This window comes from Salmo salar, chromosome ssa07 (assembly GCF_905237065.1).
Source record: "Salmo salar chromosome ssa07, Ssal_v3.1, whole genome shotgun sequence".
In the NCBI taxonomy this organism is placed as follows: domain Eukaryota; kingdom Metazoa; phylum Chordata; class Actinopteri; order Salmoniformes; family Salmonidae; genus Salmo; species Salmo salar.
In genome coordinates this window covers 19,466,806-19,475,830 of record NC_059448.1, presented here as the reverse complement: position 1 = coordinate 19,475,830, position 9,025 = coordinate 19,466,806, and positions in this window count along the sequence as shown.

The following is a 9,025-nucleotide window of genomic DNA, read 5'->3' as shown; positions in this document are numbered from 1 at the left end:
AATGGTCCCCTGATAAATCATAGTTTTGGGTTGGCATAGCACTTCATTTGACCACCTAAATCAAGTTGGCGCAACAGTCTCGTACATTGAGGCCAAGTGGTCTTGAGGGAAAGTGATAACCAGACCTGGGTTCAAATACTATTTGAAATATTTCAGATAATTGAGCGTTTGGTTTAGACTTCCCGGAGTTCCAGATGGGCAGGGTTTGAACCTTTGGGACCTTTTCTATTAGTTCCATGTCAACAGGTAAGCTCCATCAAGCACAGCTAAAGTATATGAAATCATTTAGTATATTAATATACATTGAGTGTACAAAACATTAGGAACACCCTCCTAATATTGAGTTGCACCCATTTTTGTCCTCAAGACAGCCTCAATTTGTCGGGTCATGGACTCTACAAGGTGTCGAAAACTGTTCCACAGGTAAGCTGGCTCATGTCGACTCCAATGCTTCCCACAGTTGTGTCAAAATGGCTGTATGTGTTAGGTACCCCCCCGGTACTGATGCTCATTCTGTTCACCAGTTCTACGTCACCGGCTTTCTAGGCCTCACTGAACTGGATTCATTATCATCAACCCCGGACTGTCTTGTCTGATTACACACCTGGTTCCCATTTCCCCTGATTAGTATGTTATATATGTGCCCTCTGTTCCCTTGACTTTGTCGGTGATTGTTCCCATGTTCGTTGGTGGTGTGAGTACCTATGCGTTGGTGCAGCTGTTATGCTGCGTGCTTTATATATTGTGTATTACGTGTATCGTCCCGTGTCGTTCAACGAGGTTTACCCTCGCTCTTTTCTTTGGGTACAGCCCTGTGTTTTTGTATACGTGTTTGTTTTGGGTGTATTAAAAACCCCTATTGTGTATTCCTGCATCTGTCTCCAAATCCTTTATACCAGCGTGACAGGATGTGCTTTGGGCAGTGGACCATTCTTGATACACACGGGAAACTGTTGAGCATGAAAAACCCAACAGCGTTGCAGTTCTTGAAACACTCAAACCGGTGTGCCTGGCACCTACTACCATATCCTGTTCAAAGGCACTTAAATATTTTGTCTTGTCCATTCACCCTCTGAATAGCACACATACACAATCCATGTCTCAAGGCTTAAAAATCCTTCTTTAACCTGTCTCCTCCCCTTCATCTACACTGATTGAAGTTGATTTAACAAGTGACATATATAAGGGATCATAGCTTGCACCTGGATTCATATTGTCAGTCTATGTCATGGAAAGAGCAGGTTTTCTTAATTTTTTGTACACTCAGTGTATATCCACATCTTTTCAGAGACGAGAAGGTACAATTTTACAAAGCAAAAATGTTTCGTACACTCAGTGTATGATTATATGAATCATTTAATATATCGTATTTGAACCCAGATCTGGTGGTAACATGTAACAAGTTCATTTTGATGATGGCCATATCTAAAATGTCTAGTAAGGGAAGAAAATCAGAATGGACTAAATATAATCCAACTGATTATTTCATTTCTTTTGACAGTTTTAGTTGGTGTTATTGGCTGTTCGTCTGCTTAAAATTTAAGCTTGCATCTTCTCCATTATCATCAAATGAATAATATCATGCATTCACCAGCAGAGGTCAATGCATCATTTATATCACAAATCAAAACAACTGTTTCTCATTATTGATCCCACTGTGAGTGTTAAATTCCACATCAGTTTGCCATCATTTAGACACTAAGGAGTATATCTGCTCTATTAAAGGGAAGTACATACCTGAAAAACACAGAATCCCCTGTCTTAAGAATACTGTCATATCAGCCTGACATATATACTTGTCAGGCCTGCCATATATACCTGGCATATAGGCCTGAAATATAAACCTGAATTATCGGCCTGAAATATAAACCTGTCAGGCATAACATATAAACCTGTTATATAGGCCTGAAATAAACTCAGCAATATATACCCGACATATAAACCTGTTATATAGGCCTGAAATACATACCTGACATATAGGCCTGACATACCTGACATATAGGCCTGAAATATATACCTGACATATAGGCCTGACATGTATACCTGACATATAGGCCTGACATGTTTACCTGACATATAGGGCTGACATGTATACCTGACATATAGGCCTGAAATATATACCTGTCAAGCCTGACATATATACCTGACATATAAACCTGTCATATAGGCCTGTCATATATAACCGACTTATAAACATAACTTTACACGTATATAGACTTCTAAATATACAAAGACATAAATATGTTTGTCCAACCACCAACAAAGTATTTTCCAACCACCAACAAAGTATTTTCCCAAAACACGTCTGTGTTAGTTTGTTACCAATAAATGTAATATCTAAAGACTAGGCCTACCATCAGTGTGTTATTATATGCCCTTAAAACCCTGCTCAAAGACTTTAAATGAAGAGTATTGAGTTGAGCATGCCAGTTCTTCATAAAACCCTGACCTTACTCATGTCTTATATCAGTCTGCTGGGGGATTTGTAGTTGAATGTCGGATGACCCTTCAATATATCCTTTATAAGGGAACAATACAGTCACAACCCACTGGCACAGACGTCAATTCAACAACATTCAACATGAATTCATTATTACTATCTGTGTTGGTGTTGTGTGACTATGGCACATCATAGTAATCCATGGACAGACACTGATTAAAGGGATGGTTTACCCAAATTAGAAAATGACATCGCCCTACCCTGTAAGCAGTCTATTGACAAAGTATGACACCGATCCATACTTTGGTTTAGTTTACATGGCATCTGTTTCAAATGCTGACTTTTAACATTTGTTGCACAAATCCAATGCAAGTCAATTATATAAGTATATGAACAACTTAATGTAAAGTGATACAAAGTCGAAAAGGGTAATATGTAAACTTTTTAAGTACTTGAAAGTAACAGTGCTTCTGCAACACAGTCGGAAACTGTGCCCATTTCAACAGTAAGCAGAAACTGCCATGAACATAAAGTATGTGAAGAGCGTTTGTTTCACCGGGGAGGGAACTTTTCAGAACCTGGCGTCCACACCCACTAGACAGACATGTTGACAAATGAGCACAGTAGGCCCCTCTCCAAAGTCTCCTTGAATATCGGGTTACTGTCTACTTAGTCTTAGCGCCTCGACCAGTATCTTAAATCTGCTGCTTTCCAATACGAAAGCACTTCAGGTGATTTACATAGCAATAATTTAAACGGTGCTGGAGCCATGACCTGGCGTTAGCAATAAAAACCGGAGAAATACTGTCGAAACCGCTGCTATCACCTGATTGCTTTTTAACCGTCATTAGTCTTGAGGGACAGGCTTCTCAAAGCGCCGTCAGTGAGAAGTTACCTCACCAATGGGAAAACATGGAAATGAGAAAGGAATTAGAGAGAGAGAGAGAAGTAGGGATAAATCAATGGGTGGGAGGCTCGTTATGAAGCAGATTATTGCAGACAGTGTTGGTAATTAGCGTGGAATGGTAATTTAGCTCCAGGATGTGCTAGGAACCAACTGGGTTGGAAGGTTAAACCAGTCTGAGCTAATTAAAACGCAGGAGACAGAGGATGGAGAACGAAAGGGAGGTTGCACTACAGTGTGCTCAGTCATGCCAGAGAATTCATATAATGGCAAGATGCTCATGTCTCCTCCCTAATAATGGGAGTCGTTGGCCCAAAGGCAGGACGTCAGGTGACAAACTTAGGTCCAAAATAAGCCCATAGAATTTGGATTTGGCAAGATTTTGGGGAGAGTGAAACCTCTCGCTTCGCCCCTTCCTGTCTGGTCATGCTTTTACACCCCATAGGGCTAGCGTAGGGATTACATAATAGGCACTGATTAAAAGTATAGCGGCATTATTAACCATTTTATTAGACTTTATTCAGTGTTTTCTTACTCACATGTGATCACAATAAACAAATCATGTTCAAAAGAAGACACTGAATAAAGGCTGAACAAATGGCTAATAATACGAAATGGATGCCTGATATATATGTCATTGTGAAGTATCACAATGCTGGTTGATGATACAGTAACAGAGGCCCAAGAGCTGGAAAGACCAGGACCAACAAAGTCCGCAAATACTGTTATAGGGTATGGGTTCATAAGGTGATTAGGGTTGCAAAATCCCCTGCTTTATCTGAAATCCTGGTTGAAGGATTCCCGGATTTCCTCCTTATTCCCCGTAATTCAAGGAATTTTATAAACAGAATTTCTGAAAACAGGAGCATATTGGGAAACTAGTTGGGAATTTTGCAACCCTAATCCTAACTGACTGGACAGCTCTAACAAGAGTGCTATATGGACCACACCTTCTCCAATGGCAGCAATAAGGATACTACAGACTAATAACCAGAAAGAATATGACCAAGTAATAATCTCATCATGACACATGGGCCTTAGAGTAATTTTTGGTGCTACAGCCTACCTAATTAAACTGTCACTGGCTAGTATATGCACAAAAGATTCCTGATAATAGTATTCTCTCTGGTATGCAATCTGGTTTCCGCTCAGGTTATGGATGTGTCACTGCAACCTTAAAAGGTCCTAAATGATGTCACCATTGCCCTTGATTCTAAGAAATGTTGTGCTGCTATTTTTATTGACTTGGCCAAAGCATGACAATCTTGTGGGCCGGCTAAAGCATATTGGTGTCTCTGAGGGGTATTTGGCCTGGTTTGCTAACTACCTCGAGTGCAGTGTACAAAGTCAGAACATCTGCTGTCTCAGTCACTGCCTGTCACCAAGGGAGTACCCCAAGGCTCGATCCTAGGCCCCACGCTCTTCTCAGTTTACATCAACAACATAGCTCAGGCAGTAGGTTGCTCTCTCATCCATTTATAGGCAGATGACACAGTTTTATACTCAGCTGGCCCCTCCCCAGATTTTGAGTTAAACACTCTACAACAAAGCTTTCTTAGTGTCCAACAAGCTTTCTCTGCCTTAACCTTGTTCTGAACACCTCCAAAACAAAGGTCATGTTGTTCGCTAAGAAGAATGCCCCTCTCCCCACCAGTGTGATTACTACCTCTGAGGGTTTAGAGCTCGAGGTAGTCACCTCATAAAAGTACTTGAGTATGGCTAGATGGCACTCCCTTTCGTTCCTTCCCCAGGCATCATTGTTTCTGTTTCCTGTCTGTGTGTTGTTTGTGTTTCTTGTTTTGTATTATGTTTCATTTATTTATTAGAACACTCACTCCCTGAACTTGCTTCCTGACCCTCAGTGCACATCGTTACATTGGCAGGTAAGGGTGCTCTCGAGCAGCTAGATGGGCTTAACCATTCAGCCATCAGATTTGCCACCAATGCTCCTTATAGGACACATCACTGCATTCTATATTCCTCTGTAAACTGGCCATCTCTGTGTACCCAACGCAAGACCCACTGGTTGATGCTTATTTATAAAACCCTCTTAGTCCTCAGTCCTCCCTATCTGAGATACCTACTGCAGCCCTCATCCTCCACATACAACACCCATTCTGCCAGTCACATTCTGTTAAAGGTCCCCAAAGCACACACATCCCTGGGTCGCTCCTTTTTTCAGTTTGCTGCAGCTAGTGACTGGAACGAGCTGCAAAAAACACTCAAACTGGACAGTTTTATCTCCATCTCTTCATTCAAACACTCAATCATGGACACTTTTAATGATACTACTCGATGCTTTGCGTGATGTATTGTTGTCTCTACCTTCTTTCCCTTTGTGCTGACCTCTATGCCTATGTACCATGCTTTATGCTGCTATTATGTTATGCTGCTGCCATGCTGTGTAGTTGTCTCTAGGGTCTCTTCATGTAGTGTTGTGGTGCCTCTCTTGTCGTGATGTGTATTTTGTCCAATTTTTTTTTAAATTCCAGCCCCCGTCCCCAGAGGACACCTTTTGCCTTTTAGTAGGCCGTCATTCGCCTAGTTAAATAAAACTCTCAGCTGTTTACCCCCCAAAAAGTGGCGGGGTGCCCACTTAATTGTTTAAATTCTAGAGTAATGATACATGTGGTATCTTTCCGAATATAGGGCAGAGTTTTCTCTAAATATGGAGCTATGGGTTCAGACATTGATGTGTGCTGACTGGAGAGCATGTGGTTCAGGAATGGAAGTTTCTACTTTGTAAGGGATGTGAGTGTGCACAGTAATGCATTTGAAATGAGCTGTCATCTTTTTTGTTCCTCTGTGCATAGATTTTGGAGAATCATATGACAAAGTCATATTCTCTTTGTACCAGGTCAAGTTGGAGGGAAAGAGAGTAGGCCTACTATGGATGGTTGTAACCTAATCTGTCACAAATTACACCCTATTTCTTATGTAGTGCATTACTTTTGACCATAGCTCTACACTCTTAGAAAAAAAGGTGCTATGTAGAACCTTAAAAGGTTATTCGGCTGCCCCCATAGGAGAACCCTTTGAATAACCCTTTTGGTTCCATTCTACAGAGGGTTCTACATGGAACCAAAAAGGCTTCTACCTGGCACCAAAAAGGGTTCTCCTATGGGGACTACCGAGGAACTCTTTTGGAACCCTTTTTAAAGAATGTATTTCACTATCTAGGGCATGGGGTGCCATTTGGGACTCAGCCCTACCGCATGTTAATCCACGTCCCGTTTTGCTCTGTAGACACTGTTCTGGTGTTCCATTGTTTAGCTGGAATGGAAGGTTTGTATCCTGTATATTTGAATGTGATACACTACATAACCAAAAGTATGTTGACAACTGTTCGTTGAACATCTCATTCCAAAATCATAGGCATTAATATGGAGTTTGTTCCCCCATTGTTGCTATAACAGCCTCAACTCTTCTGGGAAAGCTTTCCACTAGATGTTGGAAAATTGCTGCGGGGACCTGCTTCCATTCAGCCACAAGAGAATTAGTGAGGTCGGGCACTGATGTTGGGCGATTAGGCCTGGCTTGCAGTGGGTGTTCCAATTCATCCCAAAGGTGTTCAATGGGATTGAGGTCAGGGCTCTGTGCAGGCCCGTCAAGTTCTTCCACACCGATCTCGACAAACCATTTCTGAATCGTCCTCACTTTGTGTATGGGGGCATTGTCATGGTGAAACAAGAAAGGGCCTTCCACAAGTTGGAAGCACAGAATCGTCTAGAATGTCATTGTATTCTGTAGCGTTAAGATTTTCCTTCACTGGAACTAAGGAGCCTAGCCTGAACCATGAAAAACAGCCCCAGACCACTATTCCTCCTCCACCAAACTTTACTGTTGGCACTATGCATTCGGGCAGGTAGAGTTCTCCTGGCATCCGCCAAACCCAGATTCGTTCGTCGTACTGCCAGATGGTGAAGCGTGATTCATCAATCCAGAGAACACGTTTCCACTGCTCCAGAGTCCAATGGTGGCGAGCTTTACACCACTCTAGCCGATGCTTGGTATTACGCTTTGTGATTTTAGGCTAGTATGCTACTGCTTGGCCATGTAAACCCATTTCATGAAGCTGACAAACAGTTATTGTGCTGACCTTGCTTCCAGAGGCAGTTTGGAACTCGGTAGTGAGTGTTGCAACCGAGGACAGACAATTTTTTTGCGCTAAGTGGTTCAGCACTCGGCGGTTCCGTTCTGTGAGCTTGTGTAGCCTACCATTTCCCAGCTGAGCCATTGTTGCTGCTAGACGTTTCCACTTCACAATAACAGCTCTATCAGTGCATAAATGTGACTAACTCAAATCAAATCAAAGTTTATTTGTCACGTTCGCCGAATACAACAGGTGTTGACCTTACAGTGAAATGCTTACTTACAGGCTCTAACCAACAGTGCAATTAAAAAAAAGGTATTAGGTGAACAATAGGTAAGTTTATAAGACAGTGAAAAATAACAGTAGCGAGGCTATATACAGGCACCGGTTAGTCGGGCTGATTGAGGAAGTATGTACATGTAGATATGGTTAAAGTGACTATGCATATATGAGGGGGTGGCGGGTGGTGGGAGGCGGGACACAATGCAGATAGCCCGGGTAGCCAATGTGCGGGGGCACCGATTGGTCAGGCTAATTGAGGAAGTATGAACATGAATGTATATCAAATCAAATTTTATTACACATGGTTAGCAGATGTTAATGCGAGTGTAGCGAAATTCTCGTGCTTCTAGTTCCGACCATGCAGTAATATCTAACAAGTAATCTAACAATTTCACAACAACTACCTTATACACACAAGGGTAAAGGAAAGAATAAGAATATGTACATATAAATATATGGATGAGCAATGGCCGAACGGCATAGGCAAGATGCAGCAGATGGTATAGAGTACAGTATATACATATGAGATGAGTAATGTAGGGTATGTAAACATTATATAAAGTGGCATTGTTTAAAGTGACTAGTGATACATTTATTACATCCAATTTTTTATTATTAGTGGCTAGAGATGAGTCAGTATGTTGGCAGTAGCCACTCTGTCACATAATCCATCGTGGTGTTGAAAGGACGACCAAGGCGCAGCGGGAATATGGATGCTCATATTTTAATAAAAAAAAAGGAGTAAAGCATCCACTGAAAAACCAATAAACAAAACCATGAACAGTACTCACGATATGACAGTGCAGCAGGCTAAACCAAAAAAAGCAGTGCTCACAACAATTCCCCACAAACACACAGACAAACACACCCAACTAATATAGGACTTCCAATCAAAGGCAACACCACACAGCTGCCTTCAATTGGAAGTCCACCCCAATTACCTCTACATAGAAACACCCAACCTAGACAGAACAAAGAAAACCCAACTTCTTCTGCCACGCCCTGACCAACACTTGTACACCTACTCCACCTGCTGGTCAGGACGTGACACACTCAATGTTAGTGATGGCTGTTAAACAGTCTGATGGCCTTGAGATAGAAGCTGTTTTTCAGTCTCTTGGTCCCAGCTTTGATGCACCTGTACTGACCTTGCTTCTGGATAATAGCGGGGTGAACAGGCAGTGGCTCGGGTGGTTGTTGTCCTTGATGATCTTTTTGGCCTTCCTGTGACATCGGGTGTCCTTGAGGGCAGGTAGTTTGCCCCCGGTGATGCGTTGTGCAGACCTCACTACCCTCTGGAGAGCCT